The sequence below is a fragment of the Triplophysa rosa genome, linkage group LG18 (assembly GCF_024868665.1).
Source record: "Triplophysa rosa linkage group LG18, Trosa_1v2, whole genome shotgun sequence".
NCBI lineage: Eukaryota > Metazoa > Chordata > Actinopteri > Cypriniformes > Nemacheilidae > Triplophysa > Triplophysa rosa.
In genome coordinates this window covers 9,458,538-9,479,570 of record NC_079907.1, presented here as the reverse complement: position 1 = coordinate 9,479,570, position 21,033 = coordinate 9,458,538, and positions in this window count along the sequence as shown.

The window sequence follows — 21,033 nt, the reverse complement described above, 5'->3', positions numbered from 1 at the left end:
TCTCAGTTTTTACTTTTGTCTCTACTATCTGATTCTGTACTATTATGTATTTACTGTAAAACTGCTTTGCAACAAAAGTGCTACAGGACTAAATTAGGTTTTAGTTCAATCGAATCTGGGTAGTTGACATAATACTCTAAAGGATTTGAAATGTGTGGGGTGATACCTAAAAACATGCTAAACAGAATTGCATGCAATTATTTATGATGTCATCATTTGGGAGACTTTACATAATATAAGAATACTTCAAGATCATTTTTAAGCAAAGTTCACCTATATATTTTGAGTGTACTTAATTATTATTTACTTTAAGTATTATGTACTTATTTTTTAATTATTGTAAATACTACTTGGGTCTAAATTGGCCCACTTTTTAGTTTATAAAAGTATACTTTTAAGTATACTTTAGAACACCAGTAAAAAGTTTATTTTATGAATAATATCCATGCAATTATGAATGATGTCAGATTAATTAGAAGACTGAGGACATAAAAGAAAAAAAATACTTCAAGTTCTTTTGATTAAGTGCAGTTCATGAATGTTTTTTGGATACTTAAAACTTACTTGTAAGTAAGTACTAATAGTACACTTGTAAAAGTACTGTAAAACTTCTTGGGACTAAATTGGCCTACATTTTTGGTTTATTAACTCTTGAGTACACAGCTAATAAGCTGTAAGTATATTTTCTTATTTTTAGTTTAAGAATTATACTAATAGCATACTTGATTAACTTCTTTTTTTATAAGGAGAATATTTGAAGAGTTGATTTGCAAAAACAGATTACTCTACTTTTTTATTCTGCATTTCAATTAATTTCAATTAAACTGCAGTTGAGTTGTTTTGATTAAATAATAATAACTCAAAAATATACACAATAAAACACCATAAGAACATAACACAAAAAAAACATGATTTTTTAAAAAATGTTAAGAACTGAGTTATCTGCTAAACTCTTCATTTATATATTTGTACACTATACAACCTAAAACTACCTATATATTATAAAACAATACATGTAAAGGTATACATATGTAAATACTCTGTAAAACAAATACATACAGTATGTAAAAGTCTTCAACATTTGAAAAATAAGTTACAGTTGAGTGACTTAAAGATTACACCGCAGAATTTTAGTTGCTGCCTTATAAATGCTTCTACATCTTTGCATTACAATGCATTTGTACAGTACCTACAGCCACTTGTGAATGTAAAGCCCTTGTCAGTGACATTGCCACACTTTGGTCTCTCCTGTGTGTTGTGTAGTCCAGATGGTACAGAATCAGTCCGTTCCACTGGGCCTCCACTACACCGCCCGGAGGGACACCAGCCATCTGCCCAGGACATCCCACTACCCACACACACACACATTCACTGATTCTGACCTGACACACACACAGCTACACACAGACAAAAGAGCCACTAAACTGCTCATCTAGAACATTCCCTGATTTCTTCATCACTGGTCACAATGTGGCCGCCTCAAGACAGGGCCCCTGTACACCAAAGGCCAGTCTGGGTTATGTTCCAAAAATAATTATTATTCAAGCAATTCAATGGGTTTATTTTATTCATGGTTAGCATCCATGATATTCTCTTTAAACACTGCTTGTTTTTATTCTCAGCCGATCAATCACTGCTGAATCATTCACGGGAATAGATTATTGATAATTGGCTCAGAGTTGTCAGTATTCGAGCCCCCTAATGAGAACAGTATTTACAAATCTAAAGAGAGGTGGGAGCAAGCGCTCTGGTGTTCTTAATGAGACCCAGGTAGGCTAACCGGAGGAGTGTGGAGTAATTAGGAAAGGATGTTGAGCATTTCTCTCCCCGATCCCACCTCTTGCTGTCTCCCGCTATCTTCCCATGGGGAGGACCTTGACAGCAGAACACTAAGGAGCGACTGTAGGGAATTAGGTCTGCCTGAGTGATAACCTACATTTACCCAATCCAACGTCTTTCTTCTCCCGGCTCGTAAATAAGGCTAATGACATACCGCTGGCCTGCAGACATGCATGAATATTATGTTGATGTTACGTGCATGCGAGCGCTGCATGAACTAATGTTCAAAATCCAGCCTCCCACACGAGTTAACGCGTGCTAATGTGTAAAATGCATCCAAAACACACATTTTTGTGTTTTAGGGACACCTACACAGTGGTGCATTGTAGCGCAAAACACGATCCATGGAGATACTTACAATTTTACAGCTACATGCGCTGTTGCACGGGCATCAGTGTTGGGTAAGTTACTCTGAAAAAGTAATTAATTACTAGTTACTAATTACACATTCGATAATGTAATTAGATTACTGTACAAGTTACTCTCTTCAAAAAGTATTTAATTACTTATTACTAATCACTTTCTATATCCTACATCAACCTTGATGAGTTAAGTGATTCAAGGATAGACATGAAACGGCTCTTTTAATTCATTCAAATAAATAATAAAGTATTATTATTAATTACAAATGTGAGAATTATACATTAATGCACGGATTTTGAAGTTAGACTTTGAATTTTTATGTAAATTCCTCTTCTGCACACACACATATTACACAAAGTATTTACTTTAATTACATCAAAAGTAACTAATTAAATTACAGAAAAAATAAGAGTAATCCCTTACTTTACTTTTCAAGGGAAAAGTAATTAAATTATAGTAACTAATTACTAATATACACTGACGGGCATACACGTAAGTGATGATGCCTTTCTTGCTCCTTTGATGGCAATTACCTGTGGCATACTTGGAAATTCTCTTAACCTTATCTGATAGGTTAATTAGCTAATGCAGCCTCTCTGGATGCTGGGAAAATGCCAGAAGCGGTATGGAGGAGTGTTGTGCAGATTTATCGAGCACGCTGTAGTACAACTATATTTAATAACCTTTTCACTCTGTCTTTTATACATTAGTCACAGTTGTTTCTAACTGATAATACACTGAAGAGGTTAGCGAAACTCATTTTTCACCATTTCACCTCAAACAATACAATAATTATAAAACTTCATGAAAAAACGAAACAGCAGCAGGTATGGAAGATCTCGTTCTGTATTACAATAGTGCAGGAGGCTAATGTTGTGTTAAAGGGATAGTTCTCCTAAAAATGAAAAATCTTTCACGATTTACTCGCCCTCATGTCATTCCAAACCTGTATGAGTTTCTTCCTTGTGCAGAACACAAAAGAAGATATTGTGAAGAATGTTGGTAACCAAAACAACAGTGGCCCCCATTGACTTGCATTATACTGTATGGGCATAAAACCACAGAGACATTTCTCAAAATATCTTCTTTTGTGTTCCACAGAAGAAAGAGTAATATACAGGTTTTGATCAACATGAGGGTGAATCAATGATGACAGTATTTTCATGTTTGGTTGAACTGTCCCTTTAAGCTGCAATCTTAATGAAAAATAATAGGTACAAAATCCATTTTTAATCAGAACTTTTTTCTTTTTTTTGTCTGTAGGTTTTGAAACTGAGCATTTGAGTTCATTTATTACTGCATTATCTTTTCTTCTGTTTTCACTTTTACGCCAGTTTGCAGGACTAATGATCTCACAATTTGCAATTTAGAAAAGCATTTTATCATTATCACCTCCAGGTATATACCACTTCCCCCACCCCAGATGGAGCGTTACCGTGTGGTCTCCCATTGTGACAACCCCCCACCACCCCATTAAGAAGAACCTGGATCCCACCTCAGCGGTCAGAATCAATTACATTCATCTCTCTCTCTCTCGTTTCCATGAGTCACATTTTGCAGGCACAGCATTGACTCCCCTGTCAGGTCCTGAGGAAATGTTCCTCCTCTCAGTGCGTTTAACAGGTTTAGAGGGGGCACAGGAGAGGTGATAAATTCACTCAGAGGGAGAAGAAAATGGAGAGAGGGGAAAGGTGTATGTATGGGCTGGGGAAGCCAATGACAGGTAGGAATAATAACCAGACAGATGAGGGAGTAGAAGCACAGACAGGGAGAAAGGGAGAGTCTTGAGATGGAAATGACTCACATTTACCAAAAAGTTTTTTTTTGTTTTGACGGATCCTTATTACTGTAATAGGTGTTCATTCCTAAATAATAATAAATCACAAGCTAACTAATCACAAACCTAACTAAAGACCTACAGATTTGTCTGTACAAGGCGTGTATAATCTTCAAGCTTGAAGCTTTTAGACTAATGTTTATATATCAAGCAAGGCTTTGTCAAGCCAACAGAGTTGGTCCAAATATGTTCAGGTCTGTATCCATCAGTTAGCAATGTTGAAATATTTGGCATGCAAGCCTAAAACATCTCTTGAGCAAGCACTTGTATTCATTTTCCTCCGAGAGGGCTGTCTTGGTAACAGGGAACCCATAAAAGAAACATAAAAGAAAAATAAACAGCCAGAAACAGCACAAAAACATTGGCAGGCTTAAACCAAACTGTGTACATCTCCTTTGCATTCTCTCCTGCTCCGTACACCTAAAACGCTCCAAATAGCAGCAACGTTTATGAGCGCAGATATAAAGTAAAGATTCCATAATACATGAATGTTTTTTTTCCCTTTCAAACAGGCAAAATGCCATGCGCGATAAAACCAGTCAACGTTACACAACATGACCAGATTTAAGGCTTCTGGAATAGATATTTTGGAAAGGAACATTCAATTCTTTACGTCTCATCTTGCGAGAGACATCTGAACAGCGCTGTCAATGCAATGTCCCCCTCTCACATGTCTTTATAATCAATACCATGTTATGCAGCCATTGGAAGAAAGGAGAGAGAGAAAATAAAAGAGAGAGAGAGCAGTTCAGCGCTTTCCTGTATTAAACGGCTGAGTGGATTTACAAGCTTTTTCAGCAAGGTAATGCATTGACTGTGCTTTACCAGCGTACAGTTGAGTTCTGCGTACAGTTCATTGACCTCATACATGTACCTGAGTCACACGTGTCGTGTGACCCTATCACAGTCCAGTATAATCAAATCGCAAGCGCCATACAGAACACATTCAAGAACTGAAACGTTTGAAAATATCTTGATGCATTTATTTTCCATTTCAATTAGGGCTGTCAAACAATTAATCACATCCAGAATAAAAGTTTGTGTTTACATGGTATAGGTCTGTGTACTGTGCATATTCATTTTGTATTTATAAAAACACACATACATTTAGGAAATATTTAGATGTATTTATTTATATTTACCATTAATAGAAATTATATGTAAACATATATATTTTTTAAATATATGCATGTATTTGTATGTGTTTATTATACAATCTTAATATGCACAGTAAACAGACATGTATTACACAAACAGAAACTTTTATTCAGGATGCGATCAATTACGATTAATCATTTGACAGCCCTGATTTCAATATTTTCACCACACATCCTATGTAGTAATATGACTAAAAGATTTAAAAACATAATCATTTTTAATGAGAAACCCAACTTTTAAGCTTTCAATTCTCAACTTACATACTGATAAAATGTTCAATACACATTGAATGTAAGCCGCTGTGGAATCAAAAATGTGTTTAAAAATCAAAAATACATTTTTTAACTACGCAACGTGTATGAATTTTCTGATAATCCATAAATAGAAAAACATCAAATGTAAAAGTATTTTAATTAGAAAATAGCAGGATAATAGCTGTTGTTTTGTAGAGTTCAGATGGAGTTTATCAGTGAGAGTGTGTGTTCATACGTGTTTGAGAATAAAACTTTCAAGATATGACCTATTGTTCTGAGATCATGTGCGATGTAATGTTCTCCAGCTCTCTTGGACAGAGCATGGTCAACGAAAAAGCCCCATCGCCGCAGGCAACAATGAGCGCCAAGAAACTGCACCTGCCAAAGACAGACTCCATCACGAGAGCGATATTGGGTTTAACTGCAGGGGCGTGTGTGTGTGTGTGTGTGTGTGTGTGTGTGCACGCTTCTAGAGAAAGAAAGCCTTTAAACACCTTTTCCTCTACACATTATCCAAAGGTATAAGCACCACCTCCAAGCGATGCCTTTAACCATGGGAAAACATTATGTGCAACACATGTTCAACTTCAGCACAATGAATGGAAAAAGAAAATTGAAAGCACAAAGGATGGCAGAAAAAGTGCACCAACCTTGAAGGGTTACTTTGCCAGTCTTTTGTCTGTGATGAGACATACAATGTATGGAAACATACAGATGAACATCCATAAAGAACAAGTCACACCCCCATCTTACTCTTAGTATCACAGTTAAATCAACATCTTAAAATGTTTTATAAACATTTCACGTTATGCGCCTGCTTTTCTATACACTAGGGCAGAATTGGGGCAAAGTGCTTCCTAAAGCTGGTTCAGCATTCCAAATCCTTGATATACGTAAGATCAAGTAAATACACTGATCTGGGACCAGTTCTGGTACCCGCAGCTCAAAAGATTAAATCCATTGCTGATCTTATCCACCTTTTTGTTTTTCACCTAAACCTTTTCAAACCTATTCAAATTTCCCATAATTCATAGCTGAAGTTGTTTTCTGACCGAGTGCTTAATTTAAAGGTATAGTTCACCCCAAAATGAAAATTCTGTCTTCATTTACTCACCCTCAAGTTGTTCCAAACCTGTGTGAACATCAGTGACTACGTTTACATGCACCCTCATAATGCGATTATAATAGGATTTTGACAATACTGCCATGACACTTTACCTCATGTAAACACAATCATTCGAAACAAATAATGTGATTAAGCTCACAATCGCAGTAAGCATAATCGAAGTAACATATGTGGCGTACGCCGGTTTTAATCGCAATATGAAGGCATGTAAACACCTTAATCGCATTTATTCTGCTCTGATCAAGGTGCGCATGTGCTTCTGTCACGCACCTTAAGCGCAAAGTCATGGTAAACATGACCGTCTGAAGTTTAACCGTCAACACAACTTGCTTTCAGCAGTCTCTGCTCCTTACCTTCATACAGAAATAGCACGATGAGCGTACACCTCCGTTGCGGAGACATTTTCCATCATATTTCTATATTCATCACGGCGCCGAATAACCATAAAATAGATCCACATAACGGTGTTTTGCATTTGACGTGATTCATATATCAAAACCAACCAGTAATACACACCTACTGTACCCGAGAGCATCGTTTGTGCTCTGTATTATTGCAAATAATCAGACTAATAAAACTTCCATGTAAACGGGTGTTCTCATGTCATGTAAACATGTTGAGATTAAGTCCTTACTCTGATTATCGGAAATAATCGCAATATCGATGCGCATGTAAACGGTGTCATTGTTTTGTTGAACAAAAATATTTGGAAGAGTGTTTGTAACACAATTCTGACTACCACAGTTTTGACACAAATCGACTACCACACAGTAGGAAATATAGTAGTCGATGGTGCCCCAGAACTGTTTGCTTTCCCACATTCTTCAAAATATCTTTTGTGTTCAATAGAAAAAAGAAATTGACTTTATATAGGTTGAGGATGAGTAAATGCTGACAGATTTATTTTTTATTTTTTGGGTGAACTATACCTTTAACACTGCTGAAGAACAACATTTTCAGTGCAGAACATAACAAGCACTTTATGTCAAGGCCTGGCCAACATATTCAGAATCTGTCTTTACAGATGTATTTATAAATTCTATGCCTCAAACCATCTATTTTGTATATAATTCTACATCTATTTACTTATTTTTTAGACTAAGTAAATGTGTTAAATGTGCTGTTTCTACTTACATTAATATAAGCAACTGCTGTAAAAGCATGGAGAGCAGAACTTTATTTCTTGTTGAAGAATATTTTAATCACCTTTGTTTCCACTCCTCGTTCAGCTTGGAATGTATACGGACCGTCTTTCCTGTGTTCTGCACAAATATCTCCCAGGAAAATTAACCAACAGAACACATTGAACCTGAGATCAAGTGAGATCCCAGTTCTCCTTCACAATGTGTGTGCGTAGTTCTACAATGATTTTTAATGAGACAGAAAGTCCAAAACAGACAAATAGAAAGAGGAAGTCATCCTGGAGCTGCCCATTGGTTTTTCAGGTAACGTCAGATCTTTGATTACAGTATTTCACAGTTCCCCATACATCATAGAGCTGTACAGAATGATAATCCATTTTTCTTTTGACGCGTCTCAGACTTTAAAGTCAAGTGTTTTGTTTCTTGAAAGGTGATGAGAGTGAAACGATATACTCAGAGCACAAATGTAACTAATTCTTTTCAGAAAGCCTAAATAAACATCTACATATCAGCATCAAAACAGATGTCTAAAAAATTCACGCTTGTGCATATTTGCATTCAGAATGAGTGTAATCTCTTTCTTTCTCTTTCTTTCTCTCTCTCTCTCTCTCTTTCTCTGTGCTTTTGCTCTTCATCCCGCATCAAAGAAACAGAGAGGAAACATGCAGGCATTGTGGGAGGATTACGAAACAGAATAAAAGGTGTGTGTATCAGGAGCAAGAAGCAAAACACAGTGTGGGAGACTGGGATGGTTTAGAACACATGAATTACAGGGTTTACTGTGCTCATATTTCACACACACACACAAACACACACGCACACACGGTTAACTGCAGTGTAATTACAGAGTGTTATCTATGATTACAGCGGTGGCTTTACACCTGATGCCAGAGAAAGTGCAGCACACTTTAAATATTTCATCAAATCCTTCAGAATGAAGGTAATGAGGTGGAGGGTGGGGGTGGAATTACGGCTGCTTACAAACACTGAACATACCTGAGCACTGACACACGCGGCCTCATACCGAAGAAAGTTGGCTTTTTGAAAGGAACGTGATGGAAATGAGATTTGAGAGAACTGGGGAGAGAAAAGATTAAAACCGAGGAAGGACCACAGAGTACAGAGTGATTCTTCAGCATTTGACAGTACACCTTTAGCCCGGGTCTTTTGTAGAGTTTAATAATTAAAACACGCCATAGTCTTTTATCCTTTATTTCTTCTGGTCTTCCTGTGTGAGTGTTGGCTCTGTACTGTTGTTCTCTTGCTGCGGTTTTAAAGCTGTATTGTGTATGTTTTGTCTTTTTTTTTCAAAGTAAAAATAATAGATTATTATATAATAATCTGAACCTAAAAAACTATGAAAAAAGATATCTCTAATATATAATGATTTTCCTCTCATAGACAGTGATCAGATTAAATGGAAAGCAAATGATTTGTCCAGATTCTTTAGATAATTCCCATAAGAAAGGAGATTTAAATATGAATTCTAACATTTTCTTAAAATTCTACCAAGACTAAATGAGCTAATCTTTCCATATTCAATTTGTATTAATCCTTTAAAATTATGAATAAGAATTTTAGGAAAATAAATAAACAGATAAATTACATAATACATCTCTACGATTGTTGTTTAGAAAAATGTGTACTGTAACACAATCAGACTTGAATATTGAATAGTCATCAATATTTAGTTAAATTAAAATATTTTGAAAACAAAATACTGTATATTTTTATAAATATTACAAATATTTGTATTTTAAATGATGGAAATAATAGAAATAAAATAAAATTGTATTAAAATACTTTGGGAGGGGACAGATTATTTATAAATATTACAATCATTTTATTTTAAATATTAAAATGAGAAATAATAAAATAAATGGTATTAAAATACCTTGGGGAGGGGTCAGATAATGTCTTAACTTTGTGTCCATACATTTCTTTTGTCTATTTAAATTTTAGCTTGTTTTAAACCACAAAAGTTCCATTGCTTCCTATATGTATTTAGAAAGATTTAAGAATGAAAGCATTGAAATGAGCAAAAAGCATTTAAACATTTTTAGTGTTCTTGTTTCTGTGTAAATAAGTTATAAAAAATAACAGTATACTATCTGTTGTGACTCAACACACACACATACAGTACACCTAACCCTCACACAAGCAACACAATATTAGATTTGAAGTAAAACACGTTTTGCCCAATTTATGAGCTTTTATTTCTAGTGACAACCACCAAAAATCTCATTTTTCAAAATTTAGCTCTCACAAATATCCCCAGACCTGCACACACACACACATGTACACCTTGACTCCATCACCCCTCCATCTGCCCCACCATCTCACCTTACGTCCCTTGCGGGGCTCTCCTTTACTCAAGACGGTGTAGGGTTTGTGCACAGGGTCCGATCCTGAGCGTAAACTCCCCCTCCACCCCCTCAACACGCACTCACACCCCCTGTTCATTTCCAAAAAACAATTGATTTCTCTGCTACCCAGTAATGCTATCATCTAGAAACCAAACCACTGAGGAGTTCAGTTTGATCAATTCATATCCCAGCCCACCTTTCTCTCTTACAGAGGTCACGCTCACAGCAAAACATATGCACCCGTATGCAGGTGGCTTTATAAAGATCATCTCCCTCCCTCCCGTATCCCAGTGGATATAGATGTCCATTAAAGATGACATCACACAGGCACTACAGCAGCCATGAGCAGCTGTGGCCCATAAGAGTTTCAGCTATCCTGTAATGTCTCATATGAGCTTAGCAGACTCATGCACACACCCAGCAGAGTCATGGCTATGGGGAAAACAAATGGTCACCTATAACACACCAAGTGAGCAAACCCACATATACTTTGAATTTAATACGAGCTCCTTACGCGCTTCTTATTATACACACATAAATGTGCACCAACACAGATAATTTAATCAAGAAAAATTATATCTTATTCATCATCGCAGTCAAACACAATCTCTTTATCTCTCTCTCTTTCTTTTCGTGAGCACATCTGACAGGTGCTCTCCTCTCGGCCAGATTGCTTAGGGGGATGGCGGCAACTGTTGCGTCCACCTGTCTTGGCTTCTTTCTTTTTTGTTTAGTCTCAGAGAAAACTGGTTCTCATCGAGCGCGATGTGCTTATTGGTCACTAGGGTTTAATGTCATGTTAGTATCAGGATTTTAACGGAACAAAACAATGTCACTGACAAGGCTGATATTAAATCTGTCACTGTAATGACTGTACCGACACCAGAGGTGTAAAGAGTACCTGAAAACCATACTTAAGTAAAAGTACAGATACCTTGCAGTGAAAATTACTCCATTACAAGTTACAAGTCACCAATTCCAAAACGACTTCAGTAAAAGTCTTCGAGTATCTGATTTTAACAGTACTTGAGTATTTTACTCATACTGAATGTAGGCTCAAAGAAGCACTAGTCCTCAACACTTAAGAGACACGTCAGTGAAAAACAAGAAACAGTCGATTCGTGAGGAGAGCAATCGCATTTATTTTCTTAAATCATAATAAGACTGAACACCTCAAAATTGCAACAAATCATGGTCGACACCATAACCTACATCTATTACAAACACCCAAGTCTCATTTAAGCTCAAGTGCTCATAAGTAAGCCAACATTCTTCAAAAAGGTCTCTTCAATATAACGGATAAATAAAATAATGTTAGGTCAAATTAAAAAGTCAAAGCCAGCGATTGTCAACTACCTGATAACATAAAGAAGTAAGCGCAAAATTCACAAGAAGTACCTTCAATGCCCTTTAAATGGCAATATTAATTCTTCTGTAACAAAAATAAACTGCTGCAAAAAAATGATAAGTGCCATGCAAAATGTAATGTGTAATTGCATTAGTCATTACAAATGTAGTGGAGTAAAGAGTACATATACTTGTTCAAAAATGTAGTCAAGTAGAGAGTAAAAGTTGCTAATATCTTTAATACTCAGTACAACTACAAGTACAGTAACTAATTACATTTACTCCAATACTTTACACCACTGACTCCAACACACATACGCACGCACGCACACGCACGCACGCACACGCACGCACACACACACACGCTGGGTTTCCATGTTTTATGGGGCCATTCCATAGACGCAATGGTTTTTATACTGTACAAACTGTATATCATATTCCCTACCCCTAACCCCAAACCTAAACCTAACAATCACAAAACTTTCTGCTCTTTTAGATTTTCAAAATAGTTAATTCTGTATGATTTATAAGCTAGTTTCCTCATGGGACCTAAAAATGTCAAGGATTTTGGATATTGTCATCTTTGTGGGGACATTTTGTCCCCATACAGTAGGGTTTACCCTTCCCGTGCACGCACGCACGCACGCACACACACACACACACACACACACACACACACACACACACAAATGGTACAATCACACAAACACAGCCCTACAGGGCCCCCTAGTGGCCCAAATTGCACTAAAGCAGACATTTGCACGAACACTCACACACTCGCACGCACACACGCTCGCGCGCACACACACGCACACATCTTTGATATTTGACAGGTTGTGTTTTTCTTTACACGTGGGCTAATGCCTTCCAACACATTTGCTGACTGAGATTTTTTGAGCTAGTTAATTCACAAGGATATGAACTTAAGTGCACACCATTTGTTTCAAGATTGTATATGGAGAGGAAAGGTGATGACAATTTACATTTAACCATTTGGCAGATGCTTTTATCCAAAGTCACTTATTATGCATTCAAATAATGCAGTTTAAAGGGATAATTCACCCAAAAGTGAAAATTCAATCATGTACTCACCCTCTTGTCATTTCAAACCTGTATGACTTTCTTTCTTCAGCAGAACACAAGAGAAGATATTTTGAAGAATGTTGGTAACCGAACAACAGCAGTAGACCTATCCATTGACGTGCATTGGTTTTGTGAGCATACAATGGAATGGGTACCGGTGTTGTTCGGTTACAAACATCCTTCAAAATATCTTCTTTTGTGTTCTGCAGAAGAAAGAAAGTCATTTGAACACTTTATGCCTTCCCTGGGCTTCAAACCCAGAGCTTTGCCCTGGCTATAGACCAGGATAACAGAATAACATCTTTTCCCATCAGGTGTTTATTACATGTATGTGTACCGTATCTAGCTTATTAAACCTGGTCCTATAATATTTTCAAAATAGCTGAATAATTCAGAATCGAACATATGACCAGTGATGTGTCCAGCTGTGATTGAAGACTGTATGTTACAAGGTTACGGCTATAAGACAGCTCTGTGCTGAGTGAGCAATATTATTGTGATGTACATCGCCCTCCTGAGGGATGCAGAACACATGCTGTTACATAAACAAACAGCTTAAAACATGACAGGAAGGCGTTTACATGTCTGATTCTAGTTTTCCTCCAAGAGAAGATAAAGGGAGGACGGAGAAGAATGTTACATGCTCACAGAGAAAAAAATACATATGACATACTGTATATGACATTTACTTCAAAAATATACGTCTACAGAGAACATGTGCTGCACTATTTGGGCTACAGAAAGATTCTTGTTACTGAATGACTTGTTGAGTAGAGGCATACTGTACATGTAATACTCCTGTACTACTTTTAAGATTTTCACCTGATATAAGATGCAATAGGTAAGAAAACAGACTTTAGGGACACACCATAGAGACTTGGAGTTGAGCAACCACCCAAAAAACAAACCGCATGGCAACATACTAGAAACCACTTAAAACACATTAGCAAACACATAGCAATGACCTGGCAACCACCCACAACACCCTGTCAGGGTAGTGGCAGGTTTTTCATAGACAAACACTGCTCACGCTTTATTCCGAAAATATAGGATGACAGTTTGTGGATACAGGTTCTCTCCTGGCCAGAGAACAATCTTCCATCTATTGTTTCAGAAAAGGTGAAATTGAAAGCACATTTCGGTAATTTGGCATGATCTCCTTTAAATGGAAATCCTCCACAGATCTGCTTTTCTTCAAGAGAGGAGGCGCCCACAATCAGCGTTCAAGGTTTGAGATTAGAAGAGCTTTTATCTCTCAGCTTTAAGTCGGTTCCAAAACACATTTGTCTCAATCTTGGACAGCAGAGAAAGATAATTCACATGAAAAGGCCCATTTAACTGACAACAGTAATTTGTTAACAGGTTTGAGAATAATTCCATCAAGACTACACACGTGAGCCGATGCGGACAAACACACACGTGCACGAGTACACACCTGGAATGCTTCGAAAAAGCACAGTGCATATTTCCCCGCAACGAAAACAAACATTTTTCGTGGAATCATATTCTTGTTTTGAGTTTTATCCGTCGCATTTGTAATCAAAAGCACAAGCCAATGTTTGCCAAATTCGTGAGTGATATTTTCCTTTCCCGTTTTCTGAGTGCGTTATGCAAGGTCCTTTACCTTTTTGATAGAGGGTATTGAGAAAGAGCCTGACATTTACCAGCACGTGAATGCACAAACACGTACATCTGCATAGACTCTCATATGCAAAGCAAACATTAGTGTAGTATCCTGTAGTGTTGTGTTTAATCTGAAAATCCAACCTATGAGAAAGAGTTCAACGCCTTGAATCATCTTTAAAATGCAACGGACCAGATTTCACTCTTGTTTTGCACCTTAAAGGTGCTGTGTGTCATTTTTGGGAGGGTCTGCTGACAGAAATGCAATATAATATACATAACTATGTCTTCAGAGGTGTATAAAGACATTACACAATGAAGCGTTGTTTTAATTACCTTTGAATGAGCTATTCTGTCTAGAAGACAAACTGCTCTACAGAACGCGTTTCGTAAATACGTTATCTCCTTCGGCAAAGAAGCGAAAACGCGACGACATCTTCGTCCCGTGTCAGCCACCGTAGTGCTTCGAAAGGGAGGGGGGGAGTAAGCCGTTGGTTGCAATTCACAACCTCACCACTAGATTCCGTTAAATTTCATACACTGGACCTTTACACCGGAAACAAGTAAGAAAATGTGTCTTCTCGAAACACATCACTTTTCATCTACACATCAATCACAGGTCTGGCATTGGCACAACTCGGACCAGACTACTGGCTGCATAAACTACAGCTCATTGATAGCGAGTCTGGCAAAGAAAGCATTCGTCTTCTCCAGCGCACACATGTTACTGATCACAGTAGAACCAATCTGATTTACACACCCTCATCCCTCGTGTTCGAAAGGGTCAAAAGCCAAGCGTTTAATTATTGTTAATTCAGAGCATGCGTGAATTTAGGCTTCTGAGATTGTGACGACATGTTGACGTTCCGACTGTGAGAAACAAACACTGTGAAGTTGGAAAAACAAACACTGTGAAGTTGAAATACAGCCAGCGGTTCTTTCACATTTTAGCCTCTATTCTTGATTTTTACATCATGTTTTTATACTTGGGTCTGATCTGGACCAACAATATTACCAGATGTCATTGCACTCTTAAAGATAAGGTGCTACAAAAGGTCTTCACAACGATGCCATGGAAGAACCATCTTTGGTTGCCCACAGAACCATTTACTTGAAGGTTCTTTTAAGAACTTAAGTTTGTTAGTCTAAAAAAACTTTTTCCACTTAAAAGACCCTTTGTGCTCAGAAAGGTTCTTTGCTTATAAAAGGTTCTTTATGGAACTGTTCAGCCAAAAATAGTTATTCTATGCAGCTTTTTAAGAGTGTATAAAGTGGTGAAACTGGGACAGTTTAAAACCAGTTTTTTAAGTATATTTATACATCGCCAAATATCTTAACATTTCAGACACATTGCCCAGAAAACCAGATACAGTTAACCAAACACATATTAAACTTTTGTGACAACATGCCCCAATAGCAATGCGTGTAGTCTTTATGTGGGGCAAGTTGTCACAAAATGACCCTGCCATTTAACAGCCTGCAACAGGCTATTCAAGTGTTTAACTGTACTTTCGACTTCATAGTTACTGGGATAAATCCCTGCGTGACAACTTGCCCCGGTCATTTATACTTGTACATTCTTCATGCATTATTTTTCTATTGAATGCTACTCCGTTTTTCCTTCTTTTCCCACGCATTCTCCTTCACTCAAGCCAAACACGACCTTCACTGTGTACAAAAAACTGTAACGATGGATCTGCCAGTCTGCATTTTAGGCTCTCTGGAGAGGGTCTAGTCAAGACAGATTTGCACCCCAGGTCAAAAAAACTCCAACAGGGCATGTTAGCCCGCCACAGTAGGCCTCCTCAACTCGGAGCTTAACCCTTACCCACCATGGCACTAATACAGAGGGGGTGCAGAGCGGTGGTCCCCCAGTACTGCTCTCCAAAATTAGGCTAAAGTGACATAGATGTGTGATGACAGCTTAAAGTTCATTTTTAGTGCCTGCTAGTTTGGAGCAGAGATGTTAAGGAGCAGTAATTAACCTCATATGTATGAAAATGAAACTGGTATTGCGGAACATATGTTTTATGTAAGTACAAATGAAAAGTTTAGCAAAAGTTATTTAAGGTGTCCGTTGTGATTATTGTCTGCTGACTCTTGATCTTAAGCTATTTGTTATAGAAAACGGGACAAACTGAATTTGGGTGATTCTCCTAGGAGTAGGAGAGTGTCCGCCTGCAGGACTCAGAATTTTTACATTAACATCAAGACTCCAGCTGACATTGTTCATTAGCCAAGAGAAAGCCACCTACTGCTTTTACACCTGAAGCTCCTTCTCTCCATCCCTCACACATTCTCCCTCTTGAAGGATTTGTTTTCACTCTTTTATTTTGCCAGAAGGTTTTGTCTTGCTTTGCCAGAGAAAACGGGGCCTTTATAGGCAATTTTTCATCTTTTGCATGAAACGTCAGATACAAATCAAGGTTTGGCAACTGGCGGTATTGTCTTCCCCTTTAATATATACAGTATGAGACCCTGCTGACCCAGATAAAATCATTTTTTGTGATTTTTCTGTTTTTTTAACATAAAAATCATCCTACGTAATGTACAGAACATTATGTGGAAATATAACATTGATATCTTTAATATTGCCTGAGTAAGGCCATGTCAAAGATGGTAACCGAACCATGGTACCCACTGACCTGCATTGGTTTTGTGTCCGTACAATAGAAGTGAATAAGCCATTGTTACCAACATTCTTCAAATGATCTTTTTTTGTGTTTTGCAGAAGAAAGAAAGTCAGACAGGTTTGAAATGACATATTAGCTTTTTTGCCCATGCGGGACCTCAATTTTGGTCCCCATGGTGACACGAGTCCCCATGTGTTGGTGTGCATTCAGGTTTAGGTCCCCACCGGGATATACAAACATGAACACACGCACGCACACACACACACACACACACGCACAGGTAGCAGCACTCTAAACCTGCACATCTGTATCTAGTTTCTATGGCAGAATCTTTCATAGGTCCTGTCTGTAGCCAGACCTATCTCTATAACGAATGACAGATCACTCCTATCAGTCTGATGCTAAGTCGTGTACCTTCCACACAGCTGTTGGTTTGAATATCAGAAAGTACACATCTTCAAAAGATGACATCCAAATATTTTTTATTCCCATTCCTGCTCTGGCTTTCATTTCCTGATCCTAGGAGAAGGGCGTGCATATGTGTGTAGACCTGGAAGTCTAAGAGAATGTCACATGGCTCTGGTTTAGGTGGAAAATCAAACACAGTTGTGGGCATGCAGCGATTTAACCAAAATAGGTGCTTTAATCATTTTTATGGATGGTGGGAGTTTACAGCCTTTATATGTATTTATGTACTCTCAGCCTAGGAGAGGGACATAAATTCTGTGGTCCCTCCAGGAGAGGAGGAGAGAAGGCAAAACGGAAAGATTCAAGCCAAATTTGATAAAAATAATTTCAGACATCATTTAAGAATCATTCTATATCTGACTGACGATTTATGAAAACATAGCAATATTTATAGTTACACTAAAACTCAATATGTACTATCAACGTGGGGGTGGAAAGGCACATTTAGAATCCACGCCAAAAGCCAAGTGATTCACCTTAATTATTTAAATGAACAGACCTCATTAGTCTCCGATATTATGAACTAATTAGACCATTAGACCAGGTGTTGGCATGAAAAAGGGGCTTTTGTCACCTCAGAGTGAACTTTGTTGTGGAAGCACTCAAAAAGCTTTCTCCATCCCTCCCACACAGAGTATTTTACAAGTCAACTCCGGCCGCTGCAGAAATAATAATAGGGTTGGTTTTTGGAGGTTGAAAATAAACAGGACGGGTCCTTGAGCTCTAAACCTGAGTTGGGAGTGTTGTTTTTGTTTCCATGGCTTTCGGAGAGCTCATGGAGAATTGATTGGGTCTGAGTCACTCCCTCCGCCTGGTTACGAGACCTTTTTGTTTGTTTTCTGCCCGTTTGCTCGTCAGTCTAAAGGTACGCCCGACCCCTTTGAACAAATTTGGGTAATTAGTAAAGGAAATTGAGGGTTTATACACAATGCCGTATATTTACCAAAATAAAAGTTCATTAATAAAAAGGGGGTATGACAGCTGTGGGGCAGGGGATGTGTGTACGACTTGAAACTTTTGGTCACGTGACATTCTTTTAGAATAAACTTAATAAAAGTATGGAATTGAACAGTCATATAGTTCTTAGCTGTATTTTATTAAGTATAAGTTTAGTCGCTGTCCTTCCGAAACATTGGATGTCCAAATTCGTTGTTTTTCAGAAAATTATAAAAACACTGGACTTTTTAAATGATTAAATACTGTGTTGTCACTTTAATACTTTTTTGTTAGATACTTGCAACACCCAGTGACAAACATAAATGGTATATAATAATGATATATGTTATAAACCATAATAATGATAAAAACAAAAATCAGGAAACTTGGACATATAAGGTTTTAGAAGACAGCAGCGAATTGTTAAAATACATTAAAAGTATGGCGATGTAAAATAAATGTAAATAAAATAGGTAATATTCTACATTTGGGCCAAATTGATGAGAAATGTAATTTTATAGCAGACTTGGCAAATCTATGTTCTGGCATCATTAAGATCTCTTCGGAAACAAAGATAGTGAGATTTCCGGGTGTTTTTCTCATAAGAAATATCTGAGATCCAGGAGACAGTTTCTATTTGCTCCCATTTTAATCTCATAGGAGGAATAATTGAGATACTAAAAAGATCTGTGTGCATGTTTTCAGCATCCTATACAGTACAATTCACTTAAAAGACCTCCTCATCATAATCTTAGTCAGTAACATTAACATTTAAAATCACAATAGACAGATAAAAAAAGTAAATCTGCAGTTAAGAAGTTCATTCAGGGATGTGTTAATTCAGCCAGCTCAATACCACAAATAAGGGGAGATTGAGAAATGAAAAGGGAAAATAGTTTCTCTTCTATACATTTTTTTTTGCTTGCATCCCTTTGATGTAGCTCTCTCCATCATTATGCGGCAAAAGTGAGAACTCTTTCCAGAGGAGGCGAAAGGGAATCAGCAGTAACACATAAGAGGAGAATTAGAATTGGATAAAGCATTGCCTTACAACTGGACCCAGAAGTAGTGTCTCCGCAGTATTATGACACCTGACACTTCTTTTTAACTACTTTTCAAATAGTTTTTTTGCCAGTACAGTACAGAATAGAGACAGGAAATGATGGAATGAGAGAGGGGGGTAAAGGAGCCAGGAAAGGGATTCGAACTCGGGTCGCCACAGCACTTTTGAGCAACATGTCGGCACACAATCTACTGGACCATTAAAAATTATTAACAAAATGTGACAAAATGAATAATAAATTAGGCTAATTTAATCAATTATTGATCAATTAAAGGTTGGTGTTAAACTCTTCAGGACAGTGGCCCTTCATGTGCAGAATCTGAGACCTCAGATCACATAACCAATGCAAAACAGTAAAGGCCTTGACCCTTACTCATTCAGGTGAGTTTAATAACTCTTGGAGTTAAATCTCCAAGACTATGACCCTCCAGGCTGAATTGGCTTTTTATGTTATTCCTAAAACTGTAAGCAATAAAAAAAAGTGTTATCCTTGCCTACTTCACACCCCATACAGCCACCAAGGTAACTCACGTTTAAAACCAGTCATTGAAAATTGAATAAAGCTGGACAATTTACAGGCCAATGCAACAGACAAATAAAATACAAGAGGAAGAACGGCGCACAAAAGAATAAACAAAAAGTGCATACAGATGATGGTAATTGAAGCAAGGGGCTGAATTGATCAGTTATATAAAGCGATCTGCTGTCATGTCCTTATTCTGGCAGTGACAGTGGAGAAATCATCCAACATCGAACTAAGAATCATAACATTATCCAACCTCCAGGATCAATTGTTCTGAATTTACCACCTCTTTTGGTTAAACCCCAACCTATTCAACACAAGGCTGGAGACTGGCAGTATGGTGGCTGCCAGCCAAACGTGCTAACCGTGTAGCAAGAGATTGCAGAGCCTCCGCTGTGCCAAACTGTGTTGAAATTAACCCAGTAATCAAAAACATTATGTTCTTGTGGGGAGAGCCCAGGCAATTGGCAGATGGCTAAGAGCATTAGAGAGAGATACCTGCCAAACGTTAGCCCGTTCTTCTCTCCTGCTGCGAAAGCCATTGTGAAGAGAAAAGAGGTGCACCCCTGTGTATCTGCGGCATATGGCGGGGTAAATATTGACTGATATTATAATTATGAACGGCATAAGCTAATAATTAATCATACACATGATCACATATTTAAGACTCAGGTGGGCACATACTGAAAGCCATTTGTACATTATGCAAGGAGAAAATGACAGATGCCTGCGGTTCTCTGCTTTGCATGGTGACATGACGGTTTAATCTGTAATATTAAGTGATTTAAAATGGTTGATCTCTAATCATTTATAGGGGAGTTTAATGGACATGATAGCTGCTCTGTACTATCAAAGATGCTTTTGGGGAACAGTTTTAAACAATATATCTTTTTTAATTGATCAGAATGAATAAAATTACAATGTAGCACCCAGGGTCACTTCTATAAATGCAGTAGTGAACAGCAACAAGGATTCAGATTTTGTTTTGAAAGATAAATGGTAACATTACAGCATAGACCGAGAGATTGTAGGTCAAAAAGCTGTCAAATAAAAAATGTGGAGAGATTTGAAAAAACCAGAGAGGTGAGAGAAGCCCATGACATAATAATTACTAGATCTATCTGACTTGTCTTTTATCTCTCTCTCAGATCAGTCCACAGTCAGACAGGCTGATGAGCTTCAGGTCTTTCATCTGTTAAGAAAGTGAGACAAAACATAAGAGATCTCCAGACAGGCACAAGAAAAGTGTTTTCCTTCAGGCCATTTACTTCA